The sequence below is a fragment of the Bombina bombina genome, chromosome 6, assembly GCF_027579735.1.
Source record: "Bombina bombina isolate aBomBom1 chromosome 6, aBomBom1.pri, whole genome shotgun sequence".
Classification (NCBI taxonomy): Eukaryota; Metazoa; Chordata; class Amphibia; order Anura; family Bombinatoridae; genus Bombina; species Bombina bombina.
Window position 1 is genome coordinate 4,007,398 of NC_069504.1, and position 17,747 is coordinate 4,025,144.

Below are 17,747 nucleotides of genomic sequence, written 5' to 3' on the forward strand. Positions count from 1 at the left end.
CCTTGGGTGTTTTTTTCCTTGTCCCAGGAACCACTTAAAGGGAAACCTTTGGTCACGGTTGTCCTTTCCTGGGTGGACTCCTCCATAGTTACCCAGGCTCTTGTAGAATCCAGTGCTGCTGGCTATTTCATTGACCGTGCTTTTGTATCACAGCACTCCATTCCTGTACTGCCTCGGTCCGATCCACTTGCTTTTGAGGCCTTTGATGGAAGGCCCCTTAAGACCATACTCGTTACTCACGAAACTGCTCTGTTATCCATGGCTGTTGGCGCTCTCCATTTTGAAACTCTCCAGTTCCAGGTGATAACCTCTCCCCATTTTCCAGATGTGCTGGGTTATCCTTGGATAAAAAAAGGAAATTTATGCTTACCTGATAAATTGATTTCTTCTACGATACGATGAGTCCACGGATTTCATCCTTACTTGTGGGATATTAACCTCCTGCTAACAGGAAGTGGCAAAGAGCACCACAGCAGAGCTGTATATATAGCCCCTCCCTTCCCTCCACCCCAAGTCATTCGACCAAAGTTTTAGGAAGAGAAAGGAAAAGCTAAAGGTGCAGAGGTGACTGAAGTTATAAAAAATAAAATAAAATATAATCTGTCTGAAAAATGACAGGGAGGGCCGTGGACTCGTCGTATCGTAGAAGAAATCAATTTATCATGTAAGCATAAATTTCCTTTTCTTCTACAAGATACGACGAGTCCACGGATTTCATCCTTACTTGTGGGATACAATACCAAAGCTACAGGACACGGATGAAACGGGAGGGACAAGACAGAGACCTAAACGGAAGGCACCACTGCTTGAAGAACCTTTCTCCCAAAAACAGCCTCAGAAGAAGCAAAAGTATCAAATTTGTAAAATTTGGAAAAAGTATGAAGAGACGACCAAGTCGCAGCCTTGCAAATCTGTTCAACAGAAGCATCGTTTTTAAAGGCCCATGTGGAAGCCACAGCCCTAGTAGAATGAGCCGTAATTCTTTCAGGAGGCTGCTGTCCAGCAGTCTCATATGCCAGGCAAATGATACTCCTCAGCCAAAAAGAAAGAGAGGTAGCCGTAGCTTTCTGACCCCTACGCTTTCAAGAATAAACAAGGAATAATGAAGATGATTGACGGAAATCCTTAGTCGCCTGTAAGTAAAACTTCAAGGCACGGACCACGTCCAGATTATGTAACAGACGCTCCTTCTTAGAAGAAGGATTAGGACACAAGGAAGGAACAACAATTTTCTGATTAATATTCTTATTTGAAACAACCTTAGGAAGAAATCCAGGTTTGGTACGCAACACCACCTTATCAGAATGAAATATAAGATAAGGCGAATCACATTGTAACGCTGAAAGCTCAGAAACTCTACGAACAGAAGAAATATCAACCAAAAACAAAACTTTCCAAGATAACATTTTAATATCTATGGAATGCATGGGTTCAAACGGAACCCCTTGAAGAACTCTAAGAACTAAATTCAAACTCCAGGGAGGAGTAATTGGTCTAAATACAGGCTTAATTCTGGTTAGAGCCTGACAAAAAGACTGAACATCTGGAACATCTGCCAAAACGTTTGTGAAGCAAAATTGACAAAGCAGAAATCTGTCCCTTTAAGGAACTTGCTGATAACCCTTTCTCCAATCCTTCTTGGAGAAAAGACAGAATCCTGGGAATCATAACTTTACTCCATGAGTAGCCCTTGGATTCACACCAATAAAGATATTTACGCCATATCTTATGATAGATTTTTCTAGTGACAGGCTTACGTGCCTGTATCAAAATATCGATGACCGAATCTGAGAATCCCCGCTTAGATAAAATCAAGCGTTCAATCTCCAAGTAGTCAGCTGCAGAGAATTTAGATTTGGATGTAGGAAAGGTCCTTGAATGAGAAGGTCCTGTCGCAAAGGAAGTTTCCACGGTGGCAGAGAAGACATGTCCACTAGATCCGCATACCAAGTCCTGCGTGGCCACGCAGGCGCGATCAGGATTACCGAAGCTCTCTCCTGTTTGATCCGAGCAATCACGCGTGGAAGGAGAGGAAATGGTGGAAACACATAAGCTAGGCTGAACGACCAAGGCACTGCCAAGGCATCTATCAGTTTGGCCTGGGGATCCCTTGACCTGGATCCGTATCGTGGAAGCTTGGCATTCTGTCGAGATGCCATCAGATCCAATTATGCCCTGCCTCATTGGAGAATCAGTGAGGCAAACACCTCCGGGTGGAGTTCCCACTCCCCCGGATGACAAGTCTGTCGACTTAGAAAATCCGCTTCCCAGTTCTCTACTCCTGGGATGTAGATCGCCGACAGATAACAAGAGTGGGCCTCCGCCCATCGGATTATCTTGGATACTTCTATCATCGCTAAGGAACTCCTTGTTCCCCCCTGATGATTGATATAAGCCACAGTTGTGATATTGTCCGACTGGAATCTGATGAAATTGGCCGAAGCCAACTGAGGCCATGCCTGAAGTGCATTGAATATTGCTCTCAGTTCCAGAATATTGATTGGAAGTAGAGACTCCACTTGAGTCCAAACACCCTGAGCCTTCAGGGAATTCCAGACTGCACCCCAGCCCAATAGGCTGGCGTCCGTTGTCACTATCACCCACAAGGGTCTGCGGAAACACGTCCCCTGGGACAGATGATCCAGTGACAACCACCAAAGAAGAGAGTCTCTGGTCTCTTGATCCAGATTTATCTGAGGAGATACATTTGCATAGTCCCCATTCCACTGTCCGAGCATGCACAGCTGCAGTGGTCTGAGATGAAAGCGAGCAAACGGAATGATGTCCATTGCCGCTGCCATTAATCCAATTACTTCCATACACTGAGCCACTGATGGCCGAGGAATGGACTGAAGGGCTTGGCAAGTATTTAGAATCTTTGATTTTCTGATCTCTGTCAGAAATATCTTCATGTCTACCGAGTCTATAAGAGTCTATAAGGGAACCCTTGTCCGTGGAACTAGTGAACTCTTTTCTAGGTTCACCTTCCAACCGTGAGTTCTCAGAAAGGACAACACTGTGTCTGTATGAGATTTTGTCAGATGATAAGTCAACGCCTGAATTAAAATATTGTCCAGATAAGGCGCCATTGCTATGCCCCGTGGTCTGAGAACCACCAGAAGGGACCCAAGAACCTTTGTGAAGATCCTGGGTGCTGTGGCCAACCCGAAGGGAAGAGCCACTAACTGAAAATGTGTGTCCAGGAAGGCAAACCTTAGGAACTGATGATGATCCTTGTGAATAGGCATATGAAGGTATGCATCCTTCAAGTCCACGGTAGTCATATATTGACCCACCTGGATCATTGGTAAAAGTGTTCGTATAGTCTCCATCTTGAACGATCTAAAATGGGTCTGAAAGTTTCCTCCTTTTTGGGAACCACGAAAAGATTTGAGTAAAACCCCTGTCCCTGTTCCAGTTTTGTAACGGGACAAATTACTCCCATGGTAGAGAGGTCTTTTACACAGCGTAAGAACGCCTTTCTTTATCTGGTCTACAGACAATAGTGAAAGATGAAATCTCCCTCTTGGGACAAAATCCACGATTTCCAATGCCCAGGGGTCCTGAACCTCTCTTGCCCAAGCCTGGGCAAAGAAAGAAAGTCTGCCCCCTACTAGATCCGATCCCGGATCGGGGGCCGCCCCTTCATGCTGTCTTTGTAGCAGCAGCAGGCTTCTTGGATTGTTTATCTTTATTCCAAGCCTGGTTGGGTCTCCAGATGGACTTGGATTGAGCAAAATTCCCTTCCTGCTTTGTGGAGGAAGAGGAAGCAGAGGGTGCTCCTTTAAAATTTCGAAAGGAACGAAAATGATTTTGTTTACCCCTCATCTTAACAGACTTATCCTGAGGTAGGGCGTGACCTTTACCTTCAGTAATGTCAGAAATGATTTCCTTCAACTCAGGCCCAAATAGGGTCTTACCCTTAAAAGGAATAGCTAAGAGCTTAGACTTTGATGATACATCAGCAGACCACGATTTTAGCCATAACACTCTACGCGCTAAAATGGCAAATCCTGCATTTTTCGCCGCCAATTTAGCAATTTGAAAGGCGGCATCTGTAATAAAAGAATTAGCTAGCTTGAGAGCTTTAATTCTATCCAAAATGTCCTCTAAAGGGGACTGGAACAATGCAAGCTGTAGGTTGTAAAAGAAAACCATGATGAATAAATAATTTCTTTAGAAGACCCTCTAACTTCTTATCCATATGGTCTTTGAAAGCACAACTGTCCTCAATAGGTATAGTTGTACGCTTAGCCAGGGTAGAAATAGCTCCCTCCACCTTAGGGACCGACTGCCAAGAGTCCCGAAAGGTGTCTGATATGGGATACATTTTCTTGAAATTAGGAGGGGGAGAGAACGGTATACCCAGTCTGTCCCATTCCTTTTTTATCATTTCCGAAATTCTTTTAGGAACCGGAAAGACATCAGTGTAAGTAGGCACCTCTAGATATTTGTCAATTTTACACAATTTCTCTGGTGGTATCACAATAGGGTCACAATCATCCAGAGTCGCTAAAACCACCGAAGTAACAGGCGGAGGTGTTCAAGCTTAAATTTAAAGGACATGACGTCCGAATCTGTCTGAGGTAACATATTTCCTGAGTCTGAAAGTTCTCCCTTAGACAGCAATTCCCTGACCCCCAACTCAGAGCCCTGTGAGGGTACATCGGAAATAGCCAATAAAGCATCAGAGGATTCAGTATGCACATTAATACCTGACCTACTGCGTTTACCTTGTAACACTGGTAATTTAGATAATACCTCTGTAAGGGTAGTTGACATAACTGCAGCCATATCCTGCAGAGTGAAAGAATTAGACACACATGAGATACTTAGCGTTGCTTGTGTGGGAGTTAAAGGTTGTGACACTTGGGGAATATTGGATGGCATATCCTGATTCTCTTCAGACTGAGAATCATCCCTAGGCACACTTTCATTACCTAAAATATGCTTCTTACACTGTAAGGCCCTTTCAGTACAAGAGGTACACAAAGTAAGGGGGGGTTCCACAATGGCTTCTAAACACATAGAGCAATTAGTTTCCTCAATGTCAGACATGTTGAACAGACTAGTAATAACCACAATAGTCGAAAAACAGAATTTATGCTTACCTGATAAATTTCTTTCTTTTGCGATGTACCGAGTCCACGGATTCATCCTAACTTGTGGGATATTGTCCTTCCTGACAGGAAGTAGCAAAGAGAACACCACAGCAGAGCTGTCTATATAGCTCCCCCTTAACTCCACCACCCAGTCATTCGACCGAAGGCCAAGGAAGAAAAGGAGAAACTATAAGGTGCAGAGGTGACTGAAGTATACATAAAAAATATCAGTCTTGAATAGACAGGGCGGGCCGTGGACTCGGTACATCGCAAAAGAAAGACATTTATCAGGTAAGCATAAATTCTGTTTTCTTTTACAAGATGTACCGAGTCCACGGATTCATCCTAACTTGTGGGATACCAATACCAAAGCTTTAGGACACGGATGAAGGGAGGGACTAGACAGGAACCTAAATGGAAGGCACCACTGCTTGCAAAACCTTTCTCCCAAAAATAGCCTCCGAAGTAGCAAAAATATCAAATTTGTAAAATTTGGAAAAGGTATGAAGCGAAGACCAAGTCGCAGCCTTACAAATCTATTCAACAGAAGCATCATTTTTAAAAGCCCATGTGGAAGCCACCGCTCTAGTGGAGTGAGCTGTAATTCTTTCAGGAGGCTGCTGTCCAGCAGTCTCATAAGCCAAACGGATGATGCCTTTCAGCCAAAAGGAAAGAGGGATAGCCGTAGCCTTTTGACCTCTACGCTTTCCAGCATAGACAAACAAAGAAGATAAAAAAGTAAATAAAAAAGGCACGAACCACGTCCAAGTTGTGCAACAGACGGTCCTTCTTAGAGGAAGGATTAGGATACAGAGAAGGAACAACAATTTCCTGATTGCTATTCCTGTTAGAAACAACCTTAGGGAGGAACCCAGGTTTGGTACGCAAAACCACCTTATCAGCATGGAAAACAAGATAAGGCCAGTCACATTGTATGCAGATAGTTCAGAAACTCTTCGAGCTGAAGAGATAGCAACTAGAAACAGAACTTTCCAAGATAGAAACTTAATATCTATGGAATGCATGGGTTCAAATGGAACCCCCTGAAGAACTTTATGAACTAAATTGAGACTCCATGGCGGAGCAACAGGTTTAAACACAGACTTAATTCTAACTAAAACCTGACAAAAAGCCTGAACGTCTGGGACATCTGCCAGACGCTTGTGCAACAGAATAGACAAAGCAGATATCTGTCCCTTTAAGGAACTAGCGGACAATCCTTTCTCCAATCCTTCTTGGAGAAAAGACAAAATCCTAGGAATCCTGATCTTACTCCATGACTAGCCTTTGGATTCACACCAAAAAATATATTTACGCCATATCTTATGATAGATCTTCCTGGTGACAGGCTTTCGAGCATGAATCAAGGTATCTATGACCGACTCAGAGAAACCCCGCTTTGATAAAATCAGTCAAGTTGCAGAGAAATTAGATTTGGATGCTTGAATGGACCTTGAATCAAAAGGTCCCATCTCAGTGGCAGAGTCCATGGTGGCAGAGATGACATGTCCACCAGGTCTGCATACCAAGTCCTGCGTTGCCATGCAGGCGCTATCAAAATCACAGAAGCTCTCTCTTGTTTGATTCTGGCAATCAGACGCAGAAGGAGAGGGAATGGTGGAAACACATAAGCCAGGTTGAATGACCAGGGTACTGCTAGAGCATCTATCAGTACTGCCTGAGGATCCCTTGACCTGGATCCATAACAAGGAAGTTTGGCGTTCTGACGAGACGCCATCAGATCCAATTCTGGTGTGCCCCATAGCTGAACCAGTTGAGCAAACACCTCCGGATGGAGCTCCCACTCCCCCGGATGAAAAGGCTGACTTAGAAAATCTGCCTCCCAGTTCTCCACCCCTGGGATATAGATTGCTGATAGATGGCAAGAGTGAGTCTCTGCCCATCGGATTATCCTGGAAACTTCTATCATCGCCAAGGAACTCCTTGTTCCCCCCTGATGATTGATATAAGCCACAGTCGTGATGTTGTCCGACTGAAACCTGATGAATCCGGCCGAAGCCAGCTGAGGCCATGCCTGGAGAGCATTGAATATCGCTCTTAATTCCAGAATATTTATCGGTAGGAGGGCCTCCTCCTGAGTCCACAAACCCTGTGCTTTCAGGGAATTCCAGACTGCACCCCAGCCCAGTAGGCTGGCGTTCGTCGTCACAATAACCCACGCTGGTGATCCTGTGACAACCACCAAAGAAGATAAAATAAACTAACAGTTTAACACCTCTTCTCTTTACCCTTCCTGCTTAGAGCCAGCAAAGAGAATGACTGGGGGGTGGAGTTAAGGGGGGAGCTATATAGACAGCTCTGCTGTGGTGCTCTCTTTGCTACTTCCTGTCAGGAAGGACACTATCCCAGAAGTTAGGATTAATCCGTGGACTCGGTACATCTTGCAAAAGAAAACACCTTATTTATTGATTTCAACAATTTTCAGAAAAATGTGTACTGCGCCTTTAAGAAATAAAAAAGCGCACAATTTTTTCTAAACTGCCTAAAATGTTAGATAATGCTACACAATTAAATATACAGATTCAATTGGGCCAAAAATTATTGCACCCTGTAAGCAAAGGGTGAATTTAACCTCTAAAAGACATTTTATAGCAAAAATATATTTTAAGAGAAAAAAATACCCCTGCTGCCTACCTGCCCAGGGTACTTTAAAATGACTCGACAACGATCCGGTGAACAGAACACAAGTGTAGGCCCCACCGGAGCTAATGCCTGCTGCCTTCTCAGTCAGAGTAAACTGAGCTTATGAGCATGCGAAATAGGCCCCGCCCATCATGGACGTCGTCTTAAGAGTCTGATTAACCGGTTTGAAAACAAGCCATGTGGTCCCCATATAAACTTAAAATAAAACTTGCAGCCCTACTGACTTTCTCATGTTAATAACATCTAAAATGTCCGGCTGCCTCTCCCAGTGTCAAGCCCCATACAGTGTTAATATTGCTTCCATATGTCCCAGCAATATGAATAAACACATGATTTTCAGTAACACCCTCAGTGCCCAGGTCTACTGCTTACCCCTTCCCTTGCAGGGAAAAAATGTCAGCCAGTTCTGATATAACAAGTCTCCTCAGAATAAAAAGACTGAACATACCTCAATGCTGCTTGTAGCATGACACCGTTCTCCACACTGAAGATTTCTCTTGCACTACCTTCAGAAGCTCTGTGGGAATCAACATGGATGTTAGTTACATCTGCTAAGATCATCAACCTCAGGGCAGAAATCTTCTTCATTTCAAGTCTCCCTGAGGAAAAATAGTACTCACTGGTACCATTTAAAATAAAAAAACTTCTTAATTGAAGAATCTAAAACTAACACCTCACTTTACCTCTTCCTATTACTAACACAGGCAAAGAGAATGACTGGGGGTGGAGGGAAGGGAGAAACTATATATACAGCTCTGCTGTGGTGCTCTTTGCCACTTCCTGTTAGCAGGAGGTTGATATCCCACAAGTAAGGATGAAATCTGTGGACTCGTCGTATCTTGAAGAAGAAAGCACAATCCCAGTCTCGACTAGCGTAGGTTTAAAATATTGTCATGGTCTCTGCAATGTATTGCTACTTGTCTCCAGAGACCAGTCAAAATCTTGTGCACTTCTTCGGTATCTCAATTGAAAGAGGAGTACAAAGAGTTCCAAGACTTTTTGACAAGATGCATGCCAGTACATTACCTCCTCATTGGTCTTACTATTGTGCCATAGACCTGCAATCCAGAGCCAGTCCTCCTCTGGGCCAGTTTTACCCTCTATCTGTTGTGGAGAATAGTGCTATGGAGGAGTATGTTGCCATTGCCCTATCGCAGGGAATAATCCGCAAATCCTGTTCTCCAGCAGGGGCTGGCTTCTTCTTCATGAAGACCATGCATCGATTATAGGGGTCTTAATCGCCTTACCATTAAAAATGCTTACCCTATTCCGTTCATCAGGGAACTCTTTGACCGTCTTAAGGGAGCTACGGTCTTTTCTCCATCTGAGAGGATCTTACAATCTCGTAAAGATCAAAGAGGGCCACAAATAGAAAACAGCATTTAACACCAGAAGTGGGCATTATGAATATCTTGTTATGCCCTTTGGCCTATGCAATGCTCTTGCTGTTTTCCAAGAATTTAATAGTGATGTCCTACGAGATATGCTACCACAGTGTGTTGTGGTGTCCTTAGACGACATCCTCATACACTCACCCACACTTGAGGCTCACCATTCTGATATTGGTACTTCAGAGACTACGTGAGAATGACCTGTTTTGCAAACTCAAGAAATGTGAGTTCCATCAAACTCAAAAAACCTTCCTTGGTTATGTAATTTCCATTGCCGGGTTCTCCATGGATCCTGACAAATTATCTGCAGTGGCCTTGCTCAGTTGGTCTTCAATATATTCAATATTTTTTGGGCTTCGTCAATTACTATAAAAAGATTATCAAAAAACTTTACTTCCTTGGTCAAACCTATCACGGACATGACCCGTAAGGAGCGTGATCCACTCCATTGGTCATCTACTGCAATTAAGGCCTTTAAGAGTCTTAAAACTGCCTTTGCTGTCACCCAGGTTCTGGCTCATCCTAACCCTGCTCTGCCTTTCATTCTGGAGGTCAATGCATCTGAGACAGGAATAGGCGCTCTCTTGTCTCAACGTCATACGTCTGAGGGTTCCTTGCATCCATGCGGTTTCTTCTCTAAGACATTATCCTCAGCGGAATGCAATTACGAAATTGGTGACAGGGAATTACTGGCCATAATTTTGAGAAATCGAGGAATGGAGGCACTTTCTTGAAGGTACTAGCATACTGGTGCTCATCCTCACTGACCACAAGAATTTGATTTACCTATCCGAAACTAAACATTTGTCGCCTGACAGGCCAGATGGGTGCTATTTTTGTCTCGGTTCAATTATGTAGTCTCCTACCTGCCTGGTAGTAAGAATGTTAGGGCTGATGCCCTCTCTAGACAATTTTTGCCACTATCCAATGAGGAGTCTGTACCCACTCCGGTTATACCCCCTGACCATATCCACCATATGTACTAATTTGACTTTGCCCTTGGGGGAGGAGATCTTGGCTGCACAAACCAATGCCCCCCCCCCCCCCCCCCACCAGAGAAACCGAGTGGCAAGTGCTTTGTACCTGAGAATCTTCGCACCAAACTATTGCACACTTAACACTTTCCTAAAGCTGCAGGTAACCCGGGCAAGAACCAAATGATTTGGTCTGTTGTCACTCGACAAGGTTATATAAGTGAGGAAAAGGAGGAATACATATGAGTGAGGATTAGCAGAGAGTGTATTTTAGTGAATGGGTAAAGGTTATAAAAGTTAGGGAAAGGAGTAATATGTATATGAGTTAGGGTTGGTGGAGGGTGTATATGAGTGAGGGTTGGTACACAGTGTATATGAGTAAGGGTTGGTACACAATGTATATGAGTGAGGGTCGGTAGAGGGTGTACATGAGTGAGGGTCAGTAAAGGGTGTACATGAGTGAGGGTCAGTAAAGGGTGTACATAAGTGAGGGTCGGTAGAGGAAGAACATGAGTGAGGGTCGGTAGAGGGTGTACATGAGTGAGTGTCAGTAGAGGGTGTACATGAGTGAGGGGCAGTAGAGGGTGTACATGAGTAAGGGCAGTAGAGTACATGAGTGAGGGTTGGTAGATGAAATATGTGAGTGGAGGTCGGTAGAGGGTGTATATGAGTAAGGGTCGTAGAGGGTGTATATTAGTGAGGGTCAGTAGAGGGTTATATGAGTGAGGGTTGGTATAAGGTGTACATGAGTGAGGGTCGGTATAAGGTGTATACAAGTGAGGGTCAATAGAGGGTGTACATGATTGAGGGTCAGTAGAGGGTGTACATGAGTAAAGGCAGTAGAGGGTGTACATGAGTGAGGGTTGGTAGATGAAATATGTGAGTGGAGATCGGTAGAGGGTGTATATGAGTGAGGGTCGTTAAGGGTGTATATGAGTGAGGATCAGTAGAGGGTTATATGAGTGAGGGTCGGTATAAGGTGTATATGAGTGAGGGTTGGTAAACAATGTATATGAGTGAGGGTTGGTAGAGGGTGTACATGAGTGAGGGTCGGTAGAGGGTGTACATGAGTGAGGGTCAGTAGAGAGTGTAAATGAGTGAGGGTCAGTAGAGAGTGTAAATGAGTGAGGGTCAGTAGAGAGTGTACCCGAGTGAGGGTCGGTAGAGGGTGTACATGAGTGAGGGTCGGTAGAGAGTGTACATGAGTGAGGGTTGGGAGAGAGTGTGCATGAGTGAGGGTTGGTAGAGAGTGTACATGAGTGAGGGTCGGTAGAGGGTGTACATGATTGAGGGTCGGTAGAGAATGTACATGATTGAGGGTCCGTAGAGGGTGTACATGAGTGAGGGTCAGTAGAGGGTGTACATGAGTAAGGGCAGTAGAGTACATGAGTGAGGGTTGGTAGATGAAATATGTGAGTGGAGGTCGGTAGAGGGTGTATATGAGTGAGGGTCGGTAGAGAGTGTACATGAGTGAGGGTCGGTAGAGAGTGTGCATGAGTGAGGGTTGGTAGAGAGTGTACATGAGTGAGGGTCGGTAGAGGGTGTACATGATTGAGGGTCGGTAGAGAATGTACATGATTGAGGGTCGGTAGAGGGTGTACATGAGTGAGGGTCAGTAGAGGGTGTACATGAGTGAGGGTGTACATGAGTGAGGGTCAGTAGAGGGTGTACATGAGTGAGGGTCAATAGAGGGTGTATATGATTGATGGTCGGTGTATATATAAAAGGGTCGGTAGAAGGTGTATATGAATAAGGGTTGGTAGAGGAAGTATATGAGTGAGGGTCGGTAGTGGGCGTATATGAGTGGAGGTCGGTAGAGGGTGAATATGTTATGAGTGTGAATATGTTATGAGTGAGGGTGCTAGAGGATATATATGAGTGAGGGTCGTAAAGGGTCGGTAGAGGGTGTACATAAGTGAGGGTCAGTAGAGGGTGTATATGAGTGGAGTTCAGTAGAGGGTGTATATGAGTGGAGGTTGATAGAGGGTGTATATGAGTGAGGGTTGGTAGAGGATGAATATGAGTTAGTGTCATTAGAGGGTGTATACGAATGAGGGTCAGTATAAGGTGCATATGAGTGAGAGTCAGTAGAGGGTGTACATGAGTGAGGGTTGGTAAACGGTGTATATGAGTAAGGGTTGGTAAACGGTGTATATGAGTGAGGTTTGGTAGAAATTGTATATGAAAAAGGGTTGGTAGAGGGTGTACATGAGTGAGGGTCAGTAGAGGGTGTACATGAGTGAGGGTCAGTAGAGGGTGTACATGAGTGAGGGTTGGTAGAGAGTGTACATGAGTGAGGGTCAGTAGAGGGTGTACATGAGTGAGGGTCAGTAGAGGGTGTACATGAGTGAGGGTCGGTAGAGGGTGTACATGAGTGAGGGTCGGTAGAGGGTGTACATGAGTGAGGGTCGGTAGAGGGTGTACATGAGTGAGGGTCGGTAGAGGGTGTACACGAGTGAGGGTCGATAGAGGGTTACATGAGTGAGGGTCAGTAGAGGGTGTACATGAGTTAGGGTCAGTATAGGGTGTACATAAGTGAGGGTCAGTAGAGGGTGCACATGAGTGTGGGTGTACATGAGTGAGGGTTAGTAGAGGGTGTACATGAGTGAGGGTCAGTAGAGAGTGTACATGAGTGAGGGTCAGTAGAGGGTGTACATGAGTGAGGGTTGGTAGAGAGTGTACATGAGTGAGGGTCAGTAGAGTGTGTACATGAGTGAGGGTCGGTAGAGGGTGTACATGAGTGAAGGTCAGTAGGGGTGTATATGAGTGAGGGTCAGTAGAGGGTGTATATGAGTGGAGTTCGGTAGAGGGTGTATATGAGTGGAGGTTGATAGAGGGTGTATATGAGTGAGGGTTGGTAGAGGATGAATATGAGTTAGTGTCAGAGGGTGTATACGAATGAGGGTCGGTATAAGGTGCATATGAGTGAGGGTCAGTAGAGGGTGTACATGAGTGAGGGTTGGTAAACGGTGTATATGAGTAAGGGTTGGTAAACGGTGTATATGAGTGAGGTTTGGTAGAAATTGTATATGAAAAAGGGTTGGTAGAGGGTGCACATGCATGAGGGTCAGTAGAGGGTGTACATGAGTGAAGGTCAGTAGAGGATGTATATGAGTTAGTGTTATTAGAGGGTGTATATGAGTGAGGGTCAGTATAAGGTATATATGAGTGATGGTCAGAGGGCGTACATGAGTGAAGGTCAGTAGAGGGTGTACATGAATGAGGGTCGGTAGAGGGTGTACATGAGTGAGGGTTGGTAGAGAGTGTACATGAGTGAGGGTCGGTAGAGGGTGTACATGAGTGAGGGTCGGTAGAGGGTGTACATGAGTGAGGGTCGGTAGAGGGTGTACATGAGTGAGGGTCGGTAGAGGGTGTACATGAGTGAGGGTCAGTAGAGGGTGTACATGAGTGAGGGTCAGTAGAGGGTGTACATGAGTGAGGGTCAGTAGAGGGTGTACATGAGTGAGGGTCAGTAGAGGGTGTACATGAGTGAGGGTCAGTAGAGGGTGTACATGAGTGAGGGTCGGTAGAGGGTGTACATGAGTGAGGGTCGGTAGAGGGTTACATGAGTGAGGGTCAGTAGAGGGTGTACATGAGTGTGGGTGTACATGAGTGAGGGTCAGTAGAGGGTGTACATGAGTGAGGGTCAGTAGAGGGTGTACATGAGTGAGGGTCGGTAGAGGGTGTACATGAGTGAGGGTCGGTAGAGGGTGTACATGAGTGAGGGTAGGTAGAGGGTTACATGAGTGAGGGTCAGTAGAGGGTGTACATGAGTGTGGGTGTACATGAGTGAGGGTTAGTAGAGGGTGTACATGAGTGAGGGTCAGTAGAGAGTGTACATGAGTGAGGGTCAGTAGAGGGTGTACATGAGTGAGGGTTGGTAGAGAGTGTACATGAGTGAGGGTCAGTAGAGTGTGTACATGAGTGAGGGTCGGTAGAGGTGTATATGAGTGAGGGTCAGTAGAGGGTGTATATGAGTGGAGTTCGGTAGAGGGTGTATATGAGTGGAGGTTGGTAGAGGATGAATATGAGTTAGTGTCAGAGGGTGTATACGAATGAGGGTCAGTATAAGGTGCATATGAGTGAGGGTCAGTAGAGGGTGTACATGAGTGAGGGTTGGTAAACGGTGTATATGAGTAAGGGTTGGTAAACGGTGTATATGAGTGAGGTTTGGTAGAAATTGTATATGAAAAAGGGTTGGTAGAGGGTGCACATGCATGAGGGTCAGTAGAGGGTGTACATGAGTGAAGGTCAGTAGAGGATGTATATGAGTTAGTGTTAGTAGAGGGTGTATACAAGTGAGAGTCAGTATAAGGTATATATGAGTGATGGTCAGTAGAGGGCGTACATGAGTGAAGGTCAGTAGAGGGTGTACATGAATGAGGGTTGGCAGAGAGTGTACATGAGTGAGGGTCAGTAGAGTGTGTACATGAGTGAGGGTCGGTAGAGGGTGTACATGAGTGATGGTTGGTAGAGGGTGTACATGAGTGAGGGTCAGTAGAGGGTGTATATGAGTGAGGGTGTACATGAGTGAGGGTCAGTAGAGGGTGTATATGATTGATGGTTGGTAGACGGTGTATATATGAAAGGGTTGGAAGTATATGAGTGAGGGTCGGTAGTGGGCGTATATGAGTGGAGGTCGGTAGAGGGTGAATATGTTATGAGTGTAAATATGTTATGAGTGAGGGTGCTAGAGGATATATATGAGTGAGGGTCGGAAAGGGTCGGTAGAGGGTGTACATAAGTGAGGGTCAGTAGAGGGTGTATATGAGTGAGGGTCGGTAGTGGGAGCGTATATGAGTGGAGGTCGGTAGAGGGTGAATATGTTATGAGTGTGAATATGTTATGAGTGAGGGTGCTAGAGGATATATATGAGTGAGGGTCGGAAAGGGTCGGTAGAGGGTGTACATGAGTGAGGGTCAGTAAAGGGTATACATGAGTGAGGGTCAGTAGAGGGTGTACATGAGTGAGGATCAGTAGGGTCAGTACAGGGTGTACATGAGTGAGGGTCGGTAGAGGGTGTACATGAGTGAGGGTCGGTAGAGGGTGTACATGAGTGAGGCTCAGTAGAGGGTGTACATGAGTGAGGGTCAGTATAGGGTGTACATGAGTGAGGGTCAGTATAGGGTGAGGGTCAGTATAGGGTGTACATGAGTGAGGGTCAGTATAGGGTGTACATGAGTGAGGTTCAGTATAGGGTGTACATGAGTGAGGGTCAGTAGAGGGTGTACATGAGTGAGGGTGTACATGGGTGAGGGTCAATAGAGGGTGTATATGATTGATGGTCGGTAGACGGTGTATATATAAAAGGGTCGGTAGAAGGTGTATATTAATAAGGGTTGGTAGAGGAAGTATATGAGTGAGGGTCGGTAGTGGGCGTATATGAGTGGAGGTCGGTAGAGGGTGAATATGTTGAGTGTGAATATGTTATGAGTGAGGGTGCTAGAGGATATATATGAGTGAGGGTCGTAAAGGGTCGGTAGAGGGTGTACATAAGTGAGGGTCAGTAGGGGTGTATATGAGTGAGGGTCAGTAGAGGGTGTATATGAGTGGAGTTCGGTAGAGGGTGTATATGAGTGGAGGTTGGTAGAGGATGAATAGGAGTTAGTGTCATTAGAGGGTGTATGAGTGAGGGTGTACATAAGTGAGGGTCAGTAGGGGTGTATATGAGTGAGGGTCAGTAGAGGGTGTATACGAGTGAGGGTCGGTATAAGGTGTATATGAGTGAGGGTCAGTAGAGGGTGTACATGAGTGATGGTCAGTAGAAGGTGTATATGAGTGAGGGTCGGTAGAGGATGTATATGAGTGAGGGTAGGTAGAGGAAGTATATGAGCGAGGGTCGGTAATGGGCATATAAGAATGGAAGTCGGTAGAGGGTGTATACGAGTGAGGGTCGGTAGAGGGTGTATATGAACGGGGGTCAGTAAAGGGTGTACATGAGTGATGGTCGGTAGATGAAATATGTATATGAATGAAGGTCAGTAGATGATGTATATAAGTGAGGGTCGGTCGAGGGCATACATCAGTTGAGCGAGGGTCGGTAGGTAGAGGGCATACATGAGTGAGCATTGGTAGAGGGTGTATATGAGTGAGGGTCAGTAGAAGGTGTATATGATTATGGGTCGGTAGATGATGTATATTAGTGAGAGTTAGAAGAGGATATTAGTGAGGGTTAGAAGAGGATATGAGTGAGGGTTGGTAGATGATGTATATGAGTGAGAATTAGTAGAGGTGTACATGAGTGAGGGTCCGTAGGGTGTATATAAGTGAGAGTTGGTAGATCATGTATATTAGTGAGGTTTGGTAGAGGGTAAATATGAGTGAGGCTCGGTAGAGGGTAAATATGAGTGAGGGTTAGTAGATGATATGAGTGAGGATTCATGTATATCAGTCAGGGTTGGTAGAGGGCATATCTGAGTAAGAGTTGGTAGATCATGTACATTATTGAGGGTTGGTACAGGGCGTATATGAGTGGGGGGCAGTAGAGGGTGTATCTGAGTGAGGTTATGGTGGTTGGAATGTAGTATTACTGGAAATATTCAGCTGGGACCAGGGTATTGCAATAAGTTCAAAGTCTATTGGTCAAAGTCAACAAATACAAAGAGGTCACAGGAACGACTGACACATTTTGCACATGCGCTTCACCAGCCAAGTGCTTATCGGCTGAGAGTGACTTTTGATTTAAACCATAAAGAGTGCTTTATTACTTAGGATTACACATATTATACATTTTGTCTAGTATTTCACTCAGAATTGAGTACACTAACTTTTACTTGACTTAATTTTAGCAGGCAATGAGTATACGTAGCAACCACTTGAGACTTCTACGTTTACGGTGTTACCCTGACTTATCTTACTATGGGGTTGGAATGTAGTATACAAGGAGCACTTAAAGCATTATTAGGTCATAAGGGTACAATATACTGCAAATATCCCAGTGACCAACAAATATTGTTACAGCAAGTTATTCCCCAGAACTCACCCTCTCTAGTAAAGCCAAGTGCGTCTGTCCAGTGTTCTCGGCCTCTCACAGGATGTCTCACTGGCTTGTAGCTGTAGGCTTCGGTCTCTCTCTGTATGTGACGCTTGTGCACAGGATGTCTCACTGGCTTGTAGCTGTAGGCTTCGGTCTCTCTCTGTATGCGACGCCCGTTCACAAGATGTCTCACTGACTTGTAGCTGTAGGCTTCTGTCTCTCTGTATGTGACGCCCGTTCACAAGATGTCTCACTGATTTGTGACTGTAGACTTCTCTCTCTGTCTCTCAGCTCACTTCCTGCCGTTAAAATTCCTCTCTCTATATTGTTCACTTCCTCTTCTGTGGTCTTAGCATTACCCTTCTTCAAATATAGAAAGATCTTGCTCTGATGTGTGTGTTGTATTTGTGCATTTAATAATGTGGCTGTGTCACTTGTGTTGTGTAAATGATGTGTGTATCGTGCAGAGTGTGTATGACTTTGTGCTGCAGGTGTAGTATGTGTGTTGTCTGCTGTGTATGACTTTGTGCTGCAGGTGTAGTGTGTGTGTTGTCTGCTGTGTATGGCCTTGTGCTGCAGGTGTAATGTGTGTGTGTGTGTGTTGTCTGCTATGTATGACCTTGTGCTGCAGCTGTAATGT

General features: G+C 45.0%; 1 protein-coding gene across 1 annotated transcript in view; it reads right to left on the reverse strand.

Moving 5' to 3' along the window:
- LOC128662504 (hematopoietic lineage cell-specific protein-like) overlaps nt 1-17,394 on the reverse strand; it is a 783,082-nt gene extending 765,688 nt beyond the window's left edge. Inside the window, 1 exon segment of the mRNA XM_053716283.1 lies at nt 17,114-17,394. The gene's annotated coding sequence lies outside the window, so the exon portion shown is untranslated.
- Nucleotides 17,395-17,747: the final 353 nt, after the last annotated feature.